The sequence below is a fragment of the Diabrotica virgifera genome, chromosome 7 (assembly GCF_917563875.1).
Source record: "Diabrotica virgifera virgifera chromosome 7, PGI_DIABVI_V3a".
Classification (NCBI taxonomy): domain Eukaryota; kingdom Metazoa; phylum Arthropoda; class Insecta; order Coleoptera; family Chrysomelidae; genus Diabrotica; species Diabrotica virgifera.
In genome coordinates this window covers 23,256,755-23,279,753 of record NC_065449.1, presented here as the reverse complement: position 1 = coordinate 23,279,753, position 22,999 = coordinate 23,256,755, and the positions used below count along the sequence as shown (strand labels likewise).

The following is a 22,999-nucleotide window of genomic DNA, read 5'->3' as shown; positions in this document are numbered from 1 at the left end:
AGAAGCATACAAAATATGTATTAATCAAAAAGAACTCAATTATGTTATATTTACAGACTGCCAAAGCATTGTAAAGACATTGAAATATAATGTACATAATTTTGCAGAAAATTATATCATCAGTGACATCATAGCAATGAACAGTGAAGCTTTGAAATCGGGCAAAAATATAATATTGTGTTGGATAAAAGCACACATTGGTATAAAAAACAACGAAATAGTAGATGATCTGGCTAAAAAAGCAACAACGAAGGAATCCACTCTGCATACTTATCAACTTCCTATGGGAGACATAATTTCTATTATGAGATCTATCAAACGGACGAAATGGCAGGAACAATACAATAATTCAGACAAAGGAAATTATTACAAAAAAATCCAGCCTACACTTCCCATCAAGACATGGTTTAATCAAGTTTCCAACAAAGGCTTTATCAAAACTATTTGTCGAATAAGAAGTAATCACTGTCTGACTCCAGTCTACAAAAGAGAAATAGGACTTGTAGATAATGATGAATGTTTATGTGGAGAGCTAGCTGATCTACAACATATGCTGTTAGAATGTCCTTTACATTTTATTGAAATATCAAACTTTTTTGCCAATCTAGTTCAAGTTAATGTACAATTTCCTTTTAATCTTATATACCTTTTACAATCAAACAATCTAGATGTTTATAAAATTTTGTACAACCATGTTAATTGTTTAAAATTAAAGCTCTGAGAAAAAGAGAAAAAAAAAAAAAATTAAATAAAATAAAAAGTTACTAAGATCTAAACCTCCGCGAGGTTGAATCGGGTTTAGGTCTTAGCGCGATAAAAAAATATACAAAAAAAAAAAAAAATAAATAAAAAATGTAATAAAAAAATGTTAAAAAATATAATAAAAAAAATAATAAAAAAAAAACAGTAAAAAAAAACAGTAGTACTAATAGTTTTAAATTTAGATACTAAGCATATATTTTGTAAAAGAGAGAATTCAAAACACATTGACTGGCCAGTTGGTTGCTTAAACCAGTGCCAATAAAACATAAACACACACACACACATTAATACAGGTATCTAACTATTGATTTTGATAAATTTTGTGATAACAATATGTAATAATGGTAGGGGAGACCAAGCGGGGATATTTGCAGTAACTCGAGCGCGTCAGATTATTACATGGGGGGAAACCTTGTACCCTGTAAATGTACCCCTACCATATCTGTACTCTTAATACAGGGGAGTTCGTTAAGGAGGTCCGAAAAAACTCTATCATTAGAAAAACTCGAAATAGTCAGATTAAGGTAAGTTAAGTACATGCAGAACAGTGTACTTATATTTGAAAAACCTGAAGATTTGAGCGGGGGGTAAGGAAATGGGCGAGTCACAAAGTTTCACAAAAAAAAAACCGAATATTTCACGAAATGAACGTCAGATCGAAAAACTGAAAAATACGTACTCAATATTTTTCAAAAATCTATCGAATGATACTAAACACGATTTCCCACGGAGAGAGGTGGGGGATAACTTTAAAATTTTAAATAGGAACCCAGCGGTATTTCGTAAAGTGAAGATTCAGATCAAAAAACTGAAAAATACGTGTTAAAAGTTGTTAAAAATCCATCGAGTGACATCAAACACGACCACCCACGGAGGTGGGGTGAGTGATTACTTTACAATCTTAAATAGGAGTCCTCATTTTTTATTGCAGATTTGGATTCCTTACGTAAAAATAAGTAACTTTTATTCGAGACATTTTTTCGAATTATGGATAGATGTCACTATAATCGGAAAAAACAATTGTTGGAAATGGAAAATTAAATTAAAAAATGGAAAAGTCCTCACTAAAATGGAAAACTTGATTTATTTTTTTTTTTTGTTTTAAGATCTAATCTTCACAACCCAATTGGTCCCCATTACTCTTGAGTAACTGCATATTTAGCATACTGGCCTTCCCTACTATAAAAAAAACATGTTAAAAGATTAAACGTGGTGCTTATCAATGAAATTATAAAAATGCAACTAGTTCATTTGTGAATAATTGTTCCTTTGACCGAGTAATTTCTTTACCTAAAGAATTTAAAATAAATATCTATTTTGTAAAATTTTACTAAAAAAAAGGTAACTTTTTTTTTTTTTTTTTTTTGTAAGCATTTATTAGCAATCATAATTACATATTATATAAGCTAATTTGATAACAAGTACAATAACATATATCAATGTATTATTGTACACTAAAATGGCGTTATGAGGTACATCACCCAGCGGTTTCACCTCAGTTTCAGCGAAGATCTATGGGCCATAATCTTCGCAATCTTCTGTTGTTTAGTGGCTGCAGTAATGGTAATATTAATTGGTTGGGGTGGTCTTCCAATTTCTCGTGATGTCTGTTGGCTCTTTCTTGAATTACTGTGCTGACTAACGGGATGTTTAGGTCTGTATGAAGGGTTTGGTTGGAAATGTACCACGGGGCATTTGCGATGGTGCGTAGAATTTTTGATTGAGTTCTTTGGATAATTTTTGTGTTTGATTTGCTGGCACAACTCCATAGTTCTATACCGTACGTCCATATAGGTTTGATGACTGTTTTATAAATCAGCAGTTTGTTCTCAATTGAGAGTCGAGATTTTCTACCTATAAGCCAATTTATTTCTTTCACTCTCAACTCAATTTGTTTCTTCTTCTTTAAAATGTGTTGTTTCCAGTTTAATTTAGAATCAAGATGAAGCCCCAGGTATTTGACGATGTTCTGTTGTGGTATGTTGACTTGATTAAGGCTAATATTTGGGCATTGGTCTTTCCTTAGTGTGAAAGTTATATGTGTTGACTTAGTTTCGTTAGCTTTTATCTTCCATTTCTTTAACCACTGTCCAATTTGGTCTAGGTGTTCTTGAAGTTTTAATACTGCAGCTCTTGGATCCTCTTCAGTTGCAAATATTGCTGTGTCATCAGCGAAAGTTCCAATGGTGGTTTGTGGAGAGGTTGGTAAATCGGATGTGTACAGTACATAAAGAAGTGGACCCAATATACTACCTTGTGGGACTCCTGATTGAATTTTGTTACGGTTTGATAGTTCATCCTCCACTTTAGTTTCAAATTCTCTGTGATTTAGATATGATTTTAATAAGTCAAAGTATTTGTTGGGTAGGGATTTTTTGATTTTATAAAGTAATCCTGGGTGCCATACCTTATCAAATGCTTGGCTAATGTCCAGAAAGGCTGCTGTGCAATACTGTTTATTGTCCAAAGCTCTATTAATTACATTTGATATGCGATGGCATTGTTGCACTGTAGAATGACCTTGCCGGAATCCAAATTGGTGTTCTGGGATCCAGTTTTGGAATTCTAGGTCGCTCATAATTCTTTTAAGTAACAGCTTTTCAAGAAGTTTTGACATTATTGGCAGTAGACTTATTGGGCGGTATGATGAAACATCCGTTAAAGCTTTACCAGGTTTCGGTATCATAATTACTTGGGCAATTTTTAGTGATATAGGCCAATAATTAAGTCTTAAGATTGCATTTAATATGTACAATAACTTGATGATACCTTTTTTAGGAAGTTGTTTTAGCATTGTTGCTGTTATGAGATCAGTGCCTGGTGCCTTCTTTTCATTCAAATGATTAATTTCATCTTTGATCTCCTTCGGTGTAATTAAAGTTAGTCGCTCTCGTTGATTAATTGGTAAGGCTAGTTCCTGCTCTACTTCTTGTACTTGGTCATTGTCGTGTGGCTTGAAGACTTCAGTTAGATGTTCAGCAAATAAATCAGCTTTTTCTTTGTTGCTTTTTGCCCATGGTCCTGGTGGTAATGAGTTTTTCCGAATTGGAGGTGAAGTATTTATTGGTTTATTTTTGTTTTTGATTGGTTTCCAGATAGAGTTATCTTGACGCGAAAGGTTTGATACATAGTTTTCAAATGAGTTGTTTCTCATCTGTTCTAGAGCTGTTTTTAAGTTTTTTGTTTTGTTATTATAAACTGTCCTGTCGTCTGGTCTGTGAGTTCTTTGCCAAATTGATCTGGCTTTTCGTTTTTCTGCTACTAGTCTTTTTATTTCAAGAGGAATGTTGGTTGAAAATTTTTTTTTGTCCAGGTTGAGGGGTAGACTGTTTGGCAGCATTTTGAAGTAAGTTGATTAGATTATTAGTTTCTGTTTCTATTTGTTCGGGAGTTTGCAATCTCACTAGTAGATTTACTTCCTGTTCTATGATTAGCCGGTATGTGTCCCAGTTTGTTTTGAAGTTATGCAGTCGAGGTGTTGGTTTTTTGATTATCACCGTTGTGCTAATTGTGGCAATTATGGGACTATGATCTGATGATAAATCAAAACTTGGTACTACATCTGTATATGATTGAGATATTCCGTTTGTAATAAAGAAATCCAATAGGTCTGGTGTTTTATTTGGATCGGTTGGCCAATATGTCGGTGATCCCGTCGATAGGAATGAGTAGCTTTTATCCTGGATAACTTTTGCTAGCTCTCTGCCTTTGGTGGTTGTTAGGCGTGAACCCCATAGCGTATGTTTACAGTTGTAATCTCCACCTGCTATAAATTTTGGCCCTAGAGTTTCGAAAAAGGGTAGAAGATCTTCTTTTGTAAGTCTATGCCTGGGCGGACAATAAATTGCTGTGACAGTTATATCATATGGAAGAGTTTGTATTTTTATCGATGTTGCTTGAATGTGATTTGTTTCGTATTTTAGCATTTCATAATGTTTTATAGTTTCTCTTATCAATATGGCTGAACCTCCGTGGGCTGTACCATCTGGGTGATTTGTGTAATATAATTTATACTTAGGTATCTTGAAGTAGGTTCTGTCTGTAAAATGGGTTTCACTTACTAGTAGTATGTCAATGAAATTTTGTTCCAGAAATAGTTTTATATCTTCTTTATGATTAGGAAGACCATTGGCATTCCATTGGGCAATTCTTATGAACTTTGACATTGTTAGTTTACTTTATTTACTAGCATGGAAATCATGTTGAGCACCATACTGTTTTGTTGCATTAGCTGGTTAAATAAATTTTTAAACTCTTCTAGAAATTTGGTAAGTATACTCGCTGTATCTTCGTTATTGTTTTGATTATTTGCTGCAGCTTGAGCGTAACTTTCATACTGATTCTGAATCCTGGGTTGTGTATATATTCTGGGTTGTGTATGTATTTGATTTATTGCTGGATTTAATACGTTTCCTCTGTTATGATACCTGTTATTAATATTATAAATTTTTTGGTAATGTTCACATCCTTTATAATTTGCGGGGTGATCCCCACCACATAATGCACATTTTGCTGGAGTTTCTCTAGTCTTCTTACAAGTTGTGGTATTGTGGGCTCCTCCGCATTTGACGCATACAAATGGTTTATTGCAATATGACTTGGAGTGACCGTACGATTGGCATCTCATGCATTGTATTATGCGATTTTTGGTTGTTCGGGGAGGTTCAATTTCAATAACTCTATTCTGTAGCCCCCTTAAGTTATAAATATCTTTGTTATTTGCTGCCGGTTCGAGATCCACGAAGAACAAATTAAGTGGCTCTTTAGTAATTCTGTGTTGTGCATTTATTATATTTCGAACTTTATGACCCAGTTTTAGGAGTTCGTTTTTTATATCCTCGGTGTTTGTAGAGTGGTGAAGGTATTTTATTACAACTCTATAGGCTCGATCCTGTTTTAACTGATATGTATGGTGATAAATGTTATGTTCATTAAAATATCTAACCATTTTTCTATATGTATCTGGCGTGCCACAACTTAATTTTACGACATTGTTAGTTAAACTTTTTGTATGATATTCTTCCCTTTCTGCTACATCCTTAATTTTTTGTACCATTTTTTGATAGTCTTGTACACCGTGTATGAAAATTGGTGGAGGGTTTGCTGTGTTGTTCTCCTTGGGAGGGATTACTTCATTTTCTAGCGCTTCAAATCTATTTTCTGTTACAATAATATTTGTACTGTTTGCATTGTCTGTTGTTTTTCTGATTTTTCTTCTTTTTGAGCTTCTAATTTCTTGCCAATCGTTGCTGCTAGCTGGTTCGTTGTTTTCTTCCTCTTCTTCACTGGTGGATGGCAATCGTTGTAATTGATAATTTGAAGCAGAACTATGATATGTGATCGGCACTAATGGAATTTGTGTCTGTGGTAGTGGAGGGTACAAGTTAGGTGGCATTGGTTTAGTTGGTGCTGGTTGCGACATCGATATTAGATATGGCGTGGTTTGTACATTCATGGCTAGTTGCCCTTGTGTGTTGACTTGTTGATACATTTGTGGGTTGGTTATTGAATTATTACTAAACTCTGTATTTATCCCGGATGGAAACATATTTTGACAAATATATTTATCATCATTTGCGTACCTGTGTATTAGTTTTCCTGGACTGGGCTTGTCACAGTCTCGAACAGGGTGTTTTTTTGCTGTACTAAATTACTTCGATATGTCGATACAAGAATGGACTGAACAAATTTTATCTACGTTAAATAATCTGTGGTTAAATCACAAAATTCGAAGAGAAACTTTGAATTATGTATTTAAACTTTGACAGTTATTTTGACAATATTCAAAAAAAAGGTAACTTAAATATTTTTATGTACTTGTTTGTATTAGTCTAAGAGCTGGGAGCGGATTTTGTGCGTGATAAGTAATATGGAAAAACTATACGGGGATATGTTAAATTAGTTGTGTACATGACTTGCACCAACGGCCGGAAACCAGAGTGGGGGCCGAGGGTAGTTATAAGGGGTCAAAGTCGCGATTTTTATTATTTTTTTTATGACGCTCATGATAGAGATAGTGCAAAATTTGGGAATAAGTAGACCATGACATAACTAAGTAATATCCCCGGAGCCGGAAACCAGAGTGGGGGAGGAAGGGGTCAAAGACCCGTTTTTATTATTTTTTTTGTGACGCTCATGATCGAGATAGTGCACCAAAATTTGAGAATAAGTAGGTCATGACATAACTAAGTGAAATCTCCAGGAGTGGAACGCTGCGTGGCCGACAAAGGGGTGGGGCAGGGGTGAATATAAAAAAATGTAAGGGGTTTTTTGCGACGTTCGTAATTGAGATAGTGCACCAAAATTTGGGAATAAGTAGACCATGACATAATTAAGTAATATCCCCAGAGGCGGATACCAGAGTGGCGGACGAGGGTAGTAATAAGGGGTAAAAGTCGCGGTTTTTATTATTTTTTTTGTGGCGCTCATGATGGAGATAGTGCACCAAAATTTGGGAGTAAGTAGGTCATGAGGTAACTAAGTAAAATCTCCAGGGGCGGAACGCTGCTTGGGGTACAAAGGGGTGGTAGGCAGGGGTGAGTATAAAAATATATGGGGGTTTTTTTGCCGTTTGTGATCGCGATAGTGTACCAAAATTTGGGAATAAGTAGATCATAACATTGCTAAGTAAAATCTCCAGGGGCGGAGCGCTGCATGGGGACAAATGTTGTGTCGGGTCACAAAAAAATAATACACTCTGCGACTTTGACCCCTTAAAACTACCCTCATCCCCAACTCTGGTTTCCGGCTCTGGGGATTTTACTCAGCTAAGTCATGGTCTACTTATTCCCAAATTTTGGTCCACTATCTCAATCACGAACGTCACAAAAAACCCTTTATATTTTTTATATTCACCCCTACCCCCACCCCTTTGTCGGCCACGCAGCGTTCCGCCCCTAGAGATGTTACTTAGTTACGTCATGACCTACTTATTTCCAAAGTTTGGTGCACTATCTCGATCATGAGCGTCACAAAAAAAAATAATAAAAACCGCGACTTTGACCCCTTATAACTACCCTCAGCCACCTCTCTGGTTTCCGGCCGTTGGTGAAAGTCATGTACACAACTAATTCAACATATCCCCGTATAGTTTTTCCATATTACTTATCACGCACAAAATCCGCTTCTATTTCTCCGACTATATGTATTATAATTTATAATTATGAATAATTGTTATAAACATTGTACAATTATAAATTTAATCTATCTTTAACAAATCGTACAACTTGTCGGAGAGTCAAATGACATAGACATCAAGGCCCACAAAGTCTCTGGTCGATGCATTCCGGTCGTTAAGGCATAGATAATGGGACTAAATATAAATGTTCAAAATACCAAATATATGTGTTGAACTAGGTCAAGTAACCAGACACCTAGAAGAATCATAGTCAACTGAACTGGAAGGTGTGGACACCCCCATATACCTAGGCTCACTGTTGACTAAAGATAACACCAGCGAAGAAATTAAAAGAAGAATAGTGTTTGACGCCACTACATCCTTACGAAGGACAAAAATAGAGGATGAATGTTAGACAATTAGTGTTACTAGGGCATGCAAAGACAAATGGCCTCAAAACTACTCAGAAAAATTAAAGTGACTGTCTATAAAATACTAATAAGACCAGTGTTAATATATATTATGGAGCACAAACTTCGTCACTTACACAGAAAGAAAGTGCTTAAATGAAAGAGTATATGGAGGAATAAAAAAACCAGGCTACAAGTACAGACGCTACAAATTTGAATTTTGGGGAACCTGGGTTTGACTAGTCAAACCCCGATTTCATAAAATTAAATTTCGACCTTTGCCTGTCCAACTTAGTCTCTCCTAGGTTTGACTAGTCAAAGGCCGAAACTGTAATTTATTTCGAGCTTTGACTAAGACCGTCAGTCAGACCTGAGGATTGACTAGTCAAACCTAGGAGTACCTGAAATTCGGGCTTTGACTATAACATATACATCATGTTTTTCACTTTTTTACGTGCTATATTTTTGATACGATTTTTTTTTCGACCAAATACTTACTTTTTGAGTAATTTGCGAAAAACCGTCTGAAAACGTGGTTATTTTGTAGAAAAATTAACATATTCACTCGAAAATAACTCGAAAAGTATTAACTTGGTGAAAAAACTTTATAGAACAAAAGTTGCTTAGAATTAGTCATTTTATCTATTTCCGGACTTATTTCGAACTTATATTTTTAACCCCCAAAAGGAGGTGAAACACCCCTAGGGCACAAGCACACATTGGCACAATATCACTTTTTGAAGATATTCTTCTTTAGCGGCGAATCGATTGAGGGCAAAATTTGATTGATCCCCGCGCATGCGCACACCGACAGTATGGTATTAGTGGTTATACGGGCTCTGATTGGGTATTGAAATTTTGAAATGATCTGTCAATAATTGTTCAATATGGAGGTTATCGGTAAACAAAAATATTGTATAATATTAGTTTTTATTGATGTGTGGACAGAAATAAAATCAAATTTATAATTATAGTGACTTTTTAAATAGTTTTGAAAAGCCGCAGGTACGTAATTCTAAATGTTTCAGTTGGAAATACCTAATAGTTTCAATACCTATCTATTTGGAAAATGTAAACAAAATAATGTAGTTACCCATTAGTAGGCAATGCTTTAATTTACATAATCTGATTACGAACCAACTTTCTACAAATCTTCATCTCATATATCGTTTTACTCTATATTTTGTTGTATTTTATTTCGACAAAAAGCAAACTAATAATTTTATTAAATTCATATAAATTTATGGTGTAAACGTTTAGTTTGTGTATATTCCCACATGACGTATACTAGAGTTTGGTGCAGTTTGAAATGCCGTCAACTTTCGTACGGCGCGGTAGACGTGAAGTGGGTTCGAGCCCCAAGCAAGTTATTATTTTTTATTTTTTTTTATAGATTTTATGATTGTAAGTATATTATTATATAATTTTTGAAGATATTCTTGTTTTTTAAAAGTGGTAGATAAGAAAGTTAGTTTGATTTTTAAATAAAATAAGTACAAATAACCTTTTAAGTATATTTACTTCGTTTAAATTACCTATTATATAATAGAAGAATATCTTCTTACGTGCGTACAAAGTACACACACATTCTTTTTCTTTGACTTGTTAGCTATATGTGTATGCCAAACTTCATGTCAATGTCTTTAAAATTTAGAGGTTTTGTGCAATATTTTACCTTTAAAGAACGTACTATTAATAATAGGTCTGGATCCCGCGTATGAAAAAAAAGTTGATTAATAGCAAGCTGAAAATTTGTTACTAGCTTAAGGGTGTCTAGTTGGACAAACTTTGATATATGGGAACACTGGAACAGGGGAAGTTTTAATTGTGGAACAGGTTAAAAATTTGGAACGGTCAGACCACGAAAACGGCACATGTATTTTGTCCGACAGAACAGACATAAACTCTCCGAGCAGAGATTAAACTCTCATGCAAAAATCAGACTGCTATTTATCACCAAATGGGCGTTTTAATGAGTGGAACATGTAGACTATGTCAAATGACAGGAATTATGACAGGTGATAAATAGCAGTCTGATTTTTGCATGAGAGTTTAATCTCTGTTCAGAGAGTTTAAGTCTGTTCTGTCGGACAAAATAAATGTGCCGTTTTCGTGGTCTGACCGTTCCAAATTTTTAACCTGTTCCACAATTAAAACTGCCCCTGTTCCAGTGTTCCCATATATAAAAGTTTATTGGACTAGACACCCTTAAGCTATTAACAAAGTTTCAGCTTGCTATTAATCAACTTTTTTTTCATACGCGGGATCCAGACCTATAATGCACCGACGTATTTCAATCATATTTTCTCTCTTACACTTCTTGTATTATTGTGTGTTATTATACTAGTAAACTAGTAAACTAAATTTATCATTTATAAAGCAATTTACTTGTCCTAAATTATTCTTTTATAGCGTAGGCGCAAAATCTTGGTCAAATGCTATTTAAATGCATTTATTTTTTCTAATCCTGAGGAAACTAATAAATATTTTTGAAAATTTTAAACGCAGAATGAAAGATCACATTATTACCGAGGGTCGAAAGTCCCTTAGAATAAACAAAAAGTTTTTTTTTTGAATGAAATATTTGAAATTAAAAATCACACTCAATTTTCTCTTCTTTTTCACACCTGTAACTTCTTAAAATAAACATAATAGAAATCTCAGGGACTTTCGGCCCTCGGTAATAATGTAATTTTTCATTCTGCGTTTTAAATTTTTCAAAAATACCTACTTATTAGTTTTCTCCGGATTAAAAAATTAATGCATTTAAAAAGCATTGGCCCGAATTTTTGCACCTACGCTCTTAACAATTAAAAAACAATGTTTATAAATTAAACATGCCAAAAATTATTATCGGGAGCTGATAGAAGGTTTTAACTTTTTTGCAAATTTAATTTGTATATAACTCAAGAACTATTAACTTTAGAAAAATTACAATTGATCTTTATTGTTCTGAATGACCAAAAACACCTAAAATGATGCCTGTCCGGATCGAAAAAATGTATTTTTCTAATTTGTTAAAAAAAATGTTTAGAAAACTGTAGCAATAACTCCAAAATTGTGGCATTTAGGTATAGAGAACATTACATAAAAAATAATCAGTATTTCTTAAGGACTTCAAAACAGAAAATATACAAGGTATTCCATTTGGAATAAGAAAGTTCATTAGCTTTCCAGAAAATCGGAAAATCTGACAACAATGTAAATACTACCATAATATCGGCCGCATCACAAGACTCATGATATCATATAAAAATCGACCAAGCAATTTCCGAGATGATTGATGCGTTCCATACATAAAACTCACTCTGTATGATACTTAATATTTTTGGTATTTCCATACCACGAGTATTTGTGGAAAGATTTAACTTTATCCTTAACAAAAATAGCATAAACATACCACAAAATATTGGCATCGAACCGGACCACTGGCCTACTAGCCACTTCCACCGCACGAACGTTATTTTGGGCATTTGCTTGTGCTTGGTTAGCCAACTTTTCGGCCCTCTTCGCGGCCATCAAGGCATCGCTCTTGAAATATTGACAGGCACATCGCACGTCCAAAGACTTCACGGACGACTCTGATGAAGGCTCTCTGGAAACGTTGCGTTTCTTGGCAGGCAGTCTTCCTCCTTCCGACACTGACCTCTTGTTGAGGTTCGAGGTACTGTTGGAGAGCCGATTGGAGGTGAAGCCGCCGCGGACCCGTTGGGATTCCATATCTAGTTCTTTGGAATTCTTTACATTTTTGGAAGTTGCCAAACGCCCGCTAGAGCGACTAGCTCTAGTATCGAAAAACCACTAGCTAATTTTAGTTAGAGGCTATTGTTAGAATTAGAAAACGAGAGGTTCCGATACTTTACGGGGTTTTCCGATTTTATTTTTATTTTTGGCTTGCTGCACCGCGAAATCATTCTCGTTTTTGCTTATTTCCTTTTATATGCGATGAGGTATTGAACGAGTGCCAAGAGTTCTTGAAAGTTCAGTGTATGTTTATGGGATTGAGCCGCAATTATTGTTGGTGTAATAAAAATTACATTTCTTAATTAAATACTGTTTTCCAGAATTTTCAAACCTGTTCCCAGAACTTTCAAACACAATTTTCTTTATAATTTTCCGTGGACGATTTCCGGAGTGGAAATCGAAACGTCAAACAATAATTAATTAAGTAATATGATTTTCATTACACCAACAATTAATTGTGGCTCAATCCCATATAAAAATACCTGTACTAAATTAAATATGCCACAAGAAAATAGTTTCAGAACCTTACTTCTTGAAAGAAAGTAGAAAACTCAAAGAGGTACCACAAAAATGTATATTATAAAAATGTCATACAAGGGCGCGTTTCGGCTCTTACCGAGCCATCATCAGCTTGAAATACAGGAGCAAAGTCTAAAACTGTCCTACAATATAAAAAGGAAATTTTTAAGCATGTGGTGATCACGCCCACCTCGGCAAAGGAACTTACCAGACCAGGAAGGAGGAAGAATCTAATAGCTTACATTGTATTGGGTTCTTTAGGTTTCATTCTAAGTTATAAGTAGTGTATTAGACATTAAGGGTATAAAAATTCATTTTAAGATTTAAATGACTTCCTCTTTGAGAGAAACCATCTTGCGAACAGATCAGGTGCAAGGAACTTTTCGGTGAACTGTTAAATTGCTGTCAGTGATGACAGATGACATGTAGTACTCAAGAATGAATTTGTCGTTAGGTGGTAAATGTTGTAACTAGAAGACCCCACAGACTAGGGAAAGAAAAAAGAAGAAGATTAAACGTCAAATTCAAAATTCGTAAGGTGAAAGAATAGAGCAGTGTTCTCAGACCTCCTGAAATTTCAGGAGACCTACTGATGGCGACCCTCGCCTACTGATCTACTGATGGCGTCCTTAAACCTCCTGATGAAGTGATGAAATTCTGAAAATCATCTGGTTTTGTTCCAACTCGATACAAAACCGTTCTTGAATGATTACGAGGATGCGCAGTAACGAAAAATGTGTTACTGCGCAGCATTACTCGTCATTGCGCATGCGCGTAACGATTCAAGAACGGTTTTGTATGGAGTTTGAATTTTTCAGAATTTTATCCTATTTCATTTTTTTTTATTTTTATGCTTTAGCCGCCATCTAGCGTTGCCACAGCCGTCCCTTACAGATTTTATAGAACCCGACCCGTTGCATGCCTACCTATAGGGCTTTTCATCGATTGTCATTTGTTTCGAGCTTCTGTCATTGTGTCACATAATATTAATATATCTACGCCATACGTCTTTGGTTTGTATCATTGTAAATACCAATAACGTATGACGTAGATATATTAATATTATGTGACACATGACAGAAGCTCGAAACAAATGACTGTGAATGAAAAGCCCTATAAACGTAAAAAAATACTCCACCAACTGATTCTACTGATTTTTCGTGGCGACATCTAGTTGCCAATCTATAAACGTAAAGACTGAAACTACAAAATTCTACCAATTTTTGAGGCGAGCGAGTCTCCTGAAATCTCCTGATCGTTCGTGGCGACACCTCCTGATCCTCAAAAAAGTCATCTGGGAACACTGGAATAGAGGAAAATAAATAGGACAATATTGAATGTATACGGTATTAAAACGAAGAGGAAAAGCTGAAAAACAATGAAGAATAGCAATAACCAATAAAATTTGATAAGTAATTACCGAGGTGGACAAGACCACCCCAAGTTCAAAAAGAAGTAGGACAGTTTAAGAAAAAAGAACAAAGATTCAATCAGGACAAAACATATTAAGATAGCTCCATATAAAATACATTAAAAAGTCAAGTATCACAGTACAGTTGTGTCAATACAACTTATTAATTAGATATCACAGTTTTTTTCCCGTGTCACTGAAAGATTAAACCCAACCATACCAACACCTAGTTCACTCATAAGTATTTGAAATAGAAGAGTCTATAGACTCGGTGTATAAAGTTATTAGGTGATATTATAGGTGTTGTCACGGTTCTGCTGCAAGATGTTACAATCTAATCAATGATTCTTACCTCGAGACCACATTTGAGAATGGATACTTCTCTTCATGTTTTTACTTCTTGAAAGTTATTTTAATGGACTATCTCCTAAGCCTGACGTCACAACCCAGATAGCACAAGTACGTTTTATGGACATCCAATGGACGTACATCTGTGTACATTGGAACGTCCAATGGACGTCCCGCTAAGGTACAATGGACATCCGATGGACGTCCAACGAACGTCCAGAGTTTACAAATTTGGACGTCCATAGAACGTCCGCTACAAACGTACAGTGTACGTTGTTGAAGCTTTCAGTGTACATTTTATGTACATTCAATGTACATCTGATGTACATTCAATGTACGTCTTATGGACATTTTTATAGGGCACTTTTCAGAAAGCAATCTAGTGTCCATAATTTTTTGAATACATACATAGCAAGACGCCTTTAGGTATAGGAAATAGTTCCTATAATACTAAACTTATACTTTAAAATATTATCTACACAAAATACCTTTTTTACTTCTCTTCATTATAACTTTACTATTTATACTTTATTATAGGAACTTTATTAATGCACGACTGCACTTGCACGATAAACAGCAAACACAAATATATCACAGGATGTATTATATTGTATGTAATAACTTAATAAAGACAAAATTCAGATAATGGCGCCCTATGATGCATGCACATTAAAAGCGGTTTATTTCTGTTCTGTTCCTTCCAAACATTATTTCTTAGAACTTAGAGTCAGTACGGTTGTATATTGCAAGCGGGTTTGCCATTCTGTGAATTATCATAAATAAATCCTCCTTCAGTATTCCACAACAATTACAGCAATAATCCCCTAAAAGAACCTGCCTATAAATAGTACTACCTTTTACGACCGATAGCGTGAAGAGCGACAACGTTGTCAAGAAGATTCTCATTTAATTTGGCGGGAAATTTAACAGTTACAAAATGCACATTTAAGATTTAAATTGGTAGTGTATAATTATTGTAAGTTCTATAATTACCGATGCGCGATGTAGCTCCGTTATTCTGAAAAAGTTTACCATCATTTTATCATCATCTAATATTATATAGGTTTAATTAAAATAATTTTAGTTTAGTGGTTCAGTGTTTTAATTCGCTGATGAAAAAATATGTGACTGCATTTATTAGAAGCTTCTTGTATTCTACTAATAATATTGCTTTGATTAAAACAAGAAGCTATATATAATTACTCATAATAATAGTCGCATTTTTTGTAAAATCTCCATGGACCACAAATGGATGTCCAATGTACGTTGAAATCAAACGTCCAATGGACGTCGCGTAATGGACGTACTTAGTACGTCCAGTTTTGGTCCATGGACGTTTGGACTTTAAATGTACGTTATATGGACGTCCATCGGACGTTGTGTGCTATATGGGAATACGCGAGCAATTTGAAAACATTTCCAAACATTTCTAATTCCTGTGTATTTGTCCCATAAGCAGTCGGAAATATTGTTTTTTTAATTGTTTGAAGAATTATGAACATTCATTCTGTGCGATTGATATTATTTCTTCATTTCTTGTTCGTGGATTTGTGACAAGTTGTTGAAAAGACAATCGAACTTGTGAGATCCAGCATAGTATGGGGTTGGGATGGGCTATGGGCAGCATTTGGCAAGATATGACATATTCTTGCTCGAAGAAAAAAGTTTACTACTAATGCATACTGCCGGTAATAACACATGGTTCTGAAACTATAACTTTGACTAAACATTCTGCAAATAAATTGAGAATAACTAAAAGAAAAATGGAAAAAATGGAAAGAGCAATGTTGGGAATACAAAGAAGAGATATGGTACCAAATAGGATAGTGAGGGAGAGGACCAAAGTGACAGATATCATAAAAAAAATTGCATAAGCCAAATGGAGATGGGCTGGACATATAGCACGTTTAAATGATAATAGGTGGACCAACAGACTCATAGAGTGAAGACCTAGAGAAGATAAAAGACACCGGGGTAGACCACCGAAAATATAGATGATGACTTGAGAAAAACAGTGGGAAATTGGATTCAGATGGCACATTATATAGAACAATGGAAAAATATGGAGGAGACCTATATCTAACAGTGGATGCAAAAGGTTGATGAATGATGATGATAATGATATGAATTTGTGAGGTAAGGATATCAAAATATTAAGATATTTACTCTCACTGTCAAAGTATTTTGTTGTTATTTTTATCCGGTATATTTAAAAATTAATCAATACATTAGTTAATTTTTTTAATTAAGTATTTTCTATGGGAAATAAGCCACAATTTTACTAAAAAATGAATTTATTAACGTTTCAATAAATAAATTTATTTAATTTATTAAATATTGGCGATATCATTTTAAAGTCTTCTACTTTAAAATGTATAATATACGTCTGAATTGCCAATACAATAAATGAGTCAGATTAAATAAATTATTAGAAGAATTTTTTTACTTAACAACATTTTTGTTTATTTTAATAGTATTTTGTATTTTGACAACGAAACCCGATTTGGGCTTCGAAACGTTAATAAATTCATTTTTTAGTAAAATTATGGCTTATTTCCCATAGAAAATACTTAATTATAAAAATGCCACAAGAAAATAGCTTCAGAAAAAGATTGATTTTTTTTATTAAATTTTTTTAGGTGCCTCTGATTTTATCCTGTAAAAATCAAAAAGCATTTCTTTGCTCGTAGGTCAAGTAGTTAATAAAGACTGTAGTTAGGACTGTTATTTTATTATTAAAATATATAAAAACTAAACGCTATTACAACATTCATAAAACATTTTTTGAAGTTATACTTCTTTAGGCACGAGGGCGAATTTTTATTTTTCTGGGCGCATGCGCACACCGACAGTATGGTATTAGTCGCTACATCTTTTAAGTTATGTAGCGCAAATAAGGTGTGCGTGAAAAGAATATATTATTAGTGTTTTTAGTTAATATATTTATTATAATTTTTGTGTATTGTGTCTGTGGATTTGTCTTCCTCGTAATAAGTATTATTGAAAATGTTTATTTTCAATAATAATAGTAATCTATCTGTCACCGTGATTGTAATTATGTCCGAGAAATTATCGTTTGTTTTCAGAACGGTGGTAGCTGATCGGTAGAGCATTCGCCTAGGGATCGAGAGGTGCCCCGTTCAAATCCGGACAAAGTCATATTTTTGTTTTATTTTTGGTATTCTTTTAGTTCTTTCTAAAATTAGTTTAATATTTAAATACAATACAAAAAAAAACTGTTTGAAGTAGATATATTGATTTCGTTGAAATCATATAATATGAAGTTAGATTATATTATAACAGAAGTATAACTTCTTACATGCGTACAAAGTACACACACATTCTTTTTTAAACACTTCACTATGACAATTTGATAGAAAGATTTCCTCGAATGTTATATTACAACTAAAAGTCCTTATTCACTACTACTTATACTACGAGAAAACGACTATCTTTGGGCTTTTACGGCATAAAATCACTGGCAGTTAACAGGTTGACTGACATGAGTACCAAATGTGGTACACAGTTCATATGCCATTTATCTGCAGCTCGAGGGTGTTGACCCATGAGGCTATGACGATTTTTATTTGTTAGTTCTTTAAGTTATATCGAGTACCAAATTTGGCTCTCAACATTCGAGTTTATCTTCTGGACTGAATACCATGCATGGTACTTAAATGATTCTTTTGCAATGCAAGGAAAGAGAGGCTGAGAGTCAATTTATTTAAAATTTAATTATTTTTCAACTTCGTAAATAAATAATTGAAACACTGATAAATGTTGTACACACTTGAATGAATTAAGGAAGTGAAAAAATAGTGTGTCATGGTGTATAAATTGTATTGATTTCCTTTAGCTAAGGCGTTTTTGACAAAATTATCATCATCGAAGCTAATGGTCAATAGAAGATAAAAGAACCACTACTTGAGGTTATGTGCACGAATGTCTTAAGAGTATCAATCTGATTGTATTATAATTTTTTATTTAATCATGTATGTACTATAGTTGTCTTCTGTACAACCCTCAACAGAAAAAAAAACAGGAGAAAACGACCATAAAAACGTTACAAACAAATTAAAACTTTTTCATGGCGTGGGTGTATCACCCAGCCATCTTAGCCGAGGAGAAGCAGCTGATTGATAGCTGTTAACTTAGCACGAAAATTTCGTGCCAATGTGTTTTAAATGCGTTTATTTTTTCGAATCCTAAGAAAACTAATACGTACGATTTAAAAATTTAAACTCGGAATGAAAGATTTATTATAATCGAGGGCCGAAAGTCCCTTAGAATAACCAAAAAGCTTTTGAATGAGATATTTGAAATTATCAATCACACTAAATTTTCTCTTTTTTTTTTGTTTTTCCCCTGTAACTTGTTACATAAACATTATACAAGTTTTCAGGGATTTTCGGCCCTCGGTAATATTGCAATCTTTCATTCTGCGTCTAAATTTTTCAAAAATCCTTATTAGTTTTCTCAGCATCCGAAAAAAAATAATGCATTTAAAACACATTGGCTTGAAATTTTGCGCCTCCGCCCTCAAAGTTTTAAACAAACAATAACATAACCTCAAAACATGAACATTAAAAGTAAATATCTTAATATGTACTTTGATATTCTTATCTCACACATTCACAAACAACAAATAATATCAATCGCACAATCAAAAATCCTTCTTTACCTACTCTTCAAACAATTTAAAATCCAATATTTACAACTGCTTATGGGACAAACACACAGAAATTACAAATGTTCACAAACGCTTTCAAATTTTCCGCCTATTGTGACGTCAGGCTAACGCTAAATACACTCACATCGATTTTGGACGGGCGATAAAATCGACCGTCCAAAATCGATGTGTATGTGTAATAAAATTGCCGTTCGATAGTCCAAGAAGTTCCGACACTTTACGGATTTTTCCGATTTTATTTTTATTTTTGGCTTGCTGCACCGCGAAATCATTTTCGTTTTTACTTATTTCCTTTTATATGCGATGAGGTATTGAACGCGTGCCAAGAGATCTTGAAAATTATTTCGCAGTGTTGTTGTAATTAATTGTCTTATTTGTTTTTGTTGACATTTTCCTGTGCCGTTCTGCAGAGGCAGAATGTTTATACGTTTATTTTTGAAGTTATTTATAAATTTAGCTGTAGGTAGTAGGTATGTCTTCCTAATTGTACGTTACATAATCAAGTTGGTGTTTTCTGTTTGGAGGACGCAAATATTTCACTATCTTTACACTTGAAAGAGTGTTTTAAGGATCGAGTTCTAAATATTAGCTAAAGACGTTTTTTATAATCATATAGATCAAGTTAGAGTGAATATGATAATACTGGGGGATTTATCGCTCGAATAGGTAACCAAGTAATACCCGGAATTAAGCAAAAACACAATGAAAATGTTAAAAACGAAAATGGAGAATTGATGATAAACTTCTGCACAAATAACGAACTTACAATAAACAACACATTTTTTGACCACAAATATCAACACAAATATACATTCAATAACACCCGTGGACAAAGATCTCTGATAGATTATGTTGTAACCAACAGAGATATACATCCATCAAAAATAATCGACGTAAGATGCCTCAACTCAGCAGATGTAGGTAGCGACCATAGCCTAGTAATATGTAAAATAGGAATCGTTATGAGATATTTCGATCAAAAATCACGGAATAGTTATACAGGAAAAAAATATCAGAGAAGATTGCTGATAATGGAATATTAGAAAACGATAACATCGATGAAAGCTGACAAAAACTCAAAGATAGCATAATCGACGCTGCAACAGAATCACTTGAAGAGAGAAAAGTAACGAATACTCACATATTAAAAAAGAAAACCCCGTGGTTTAGAGAAGAAGTTAAGATAAAATGCGAAGAAAAGAAGAAAGCCTTTTTACAATACAGAACAAAACAAACACAACAGGCATACAACCACTACAAACGAATCAGAAACGAAACGAATACTTTAGTGAGGCAAATAAAAAGGGAGCACTGACAGAGTTTCTCAAAACAGATGGAACACGACTTCTACGGAACACAAAAAGAAGTATGGAGAATGATCAGAGGGCAAAGAAAGGAGATGAACGAATTAATAAAAGCGAAACACATTCAGAAGGAAACATGTGCAGACTACTTCCGATCTCTATTTGCTAAAAGCGACGATAATGAACCACCAACACCTGAAGTTACGACAAACGAAGAAATAAACGTCGAGGAGGGAGAGGTAAAGGAAGCATTAAGAAAATTAAAAAATAGAAAATCTCCAGAACTATTAAAACTAATACAAAAAATAGAACAAAACAGAATACCACAAGAATGGAGATCAAGCATCCTAATACCTCTCTTCAAAAAAGGAGACAAATCAGACCCGGAAAATTACTTAGGGATTAACTTATTAAACACATTAAAATTAACAACAAAAATGATAACAAACAAATTGAATGAAATTATAACATTAGCAGAAGAACAACAAGGTTTTAGGTCGGGAAGGTCATGCACTGACGCTATATTTATAATGAGGCAAGTTCAAGAGAAATCGTTGGAATACAACAATCCGGCATATTTATGTTTCGTGGACCTTAAGAAAACATTTGACAGGGTCACATTAAAGGACGTTATCCACTTGTTATACTCGAGAGAGGTACCTCTGGGAATAATTAAAACGATAGAAAACTCTACCAGAATAACACAATAAAAGTAAAAGTGGAAGATGAACTAACTGACCCAATTGAAGCCGGCAATAGGATAAGACAGGGGGAATCCTTGAGTCCTTTATTGTTCAACCTGATCATGGACGAAACAATAAAAAAAGTAAGAACTAAAAAAGGATACCAAATTGGAGAAAAACAACTTAAAATAATCTGCTATGCGGACGATGCAATACTAATCTCTCAAAGTGAAGATGATTTACAACGTATGCTGCACCAATTCAACATAATCGCCAGAAAATTTAACATGGTCATTTCCTCAAAAAATACAAAATGCATGGTTATAACAGCAGATCCAATAAGATGTAAATTGGAGCTGGAATGTCAGATAATAGAACAAGTGATGGAGTTTAAATACCTAGGCATCACACTATCTAACTACGGAAGGCTCGAAACAGAAGTAGAAGATCAAGTGAATAGAGCAAACAGAGCCGCAGGTTGCCTGAATGACACAATATGGAGAAATAAAAATATCGGAAAAGAAATGAAAGGCAGAATTTACAAAACAGTCATCAGACCAATAATGACAGACGCGGCAGAAACACGACCCGACACAGAGAGGACAAAAATATTGCTCGAAACAGCGGAGATGAAAGACCACGAAAACGATGGAACGACAACTTACTAGAGGCACATTGAAAAAACAGACAGAGTCATGTCTATACAAAAAGAAGAAGAAGAAGAAGTCCTTCACAAAATTAGTGGAAAACTTTTTGAGAAAAATAATGCGTAAATAAATTTAAGCAACTTCAATGAACATTACATATTTAAGCCATAATTAACACCCTTAGTACGCCATTGGTCCTTATTCCAAAATTTTTAAAAATAAAATCAATACTCTATCGATCCATAAAATGGCATAAGGGAGAAAATAAAGATTCTTTATAAAAGAAAAATCAATTTTCACGCAGATTTTCCTAAGAAAACCCACAGTTTTTACATATTGATACTCTCCTTGATTTCATCTATCAGTACTCTACAAGAAGAGAGGAAAGTAACAAACACTACCATATCCAAAAAGGAAGCCCCAGGATTTAGAGAGGAAATGAAGATAAAATGGGAAGAAAAGAAAAAAGCTTTTTTACAATGCAGAACACATCAAACACAACAGGCATACAACCACTATAAACGAATAAAGAATGAAACAATTTAGACGGACAAGTAAAAAATAACACTGGCAGAGCTTCCCAAGCAGATAGAACACGACTGCTACGGAATAAAGAAAAAAAATATATGGAGAATGGTCAAAGGACAAAGAAAAGAGATGAACGAACTAAAAACAACGAAACACATTCATAAGGAAACATGAACAAACTACTTTCGATCCACCAATACCAGAAGTGACTATACAAACGAAAAAATAAACATTAAGGAGGAAGAGGTAAAGGAAGGATTAAGGAAATTAAAAAATAGAAAATCACCAAGGGAATAAAACAGAATGTCACATGCATGAGAACAAGCATCCTAGTACCTCTCTTTAAAGAGGGCGACAAATAGGACCCGGAGGATTATAGAGGAATTAATTTATTAAACTAAACCCTACACTAAAATTAACAACCAGTAATAACAAACAAACTTAATAAATTTATAACACTAGCAGAAGAACATACAAGGTCTTAGGACGCGAAGATCAGGCACCGACACTATATTTATATTGAGGCAAGTCCAAGAGAAATCATTAATTCTAATTAATACAACAAACCGGCGTATTTATGTTTCATGAAACTCAAGCATTTTTCAGGACAAATTGAAGCTAGCAATGAATAAGACAGGGAATTATGAATGAAATAATAATAAAAAATAAGAACGAAAACACGATACCAAATTGGAGAAAAACAACTTAAAACAATCTGGTATGCAGACGATGTAATACCCAAAAAAGACAAAATGCATGATTGTAACAGCAAATCCACTAAGATCGAAATTGTCAGAGTTTAAATATCTAGGCATCACACAGAGCCGCAGGTTGCC

General features: G+C 34.1%; 1 protein-coding gene across 3 annotated transcripts in view; it reads right to left on the bottom strand.

Moving 5' to 3' along the window:
• Positions 1-22,999, bottom strand: part of LOC114324786 (titin) — a 67,020-nt gene that overhangs the window by 17,419 nt on the left and 26,602 nt on the right. The window lies entirely within an intron of this gene.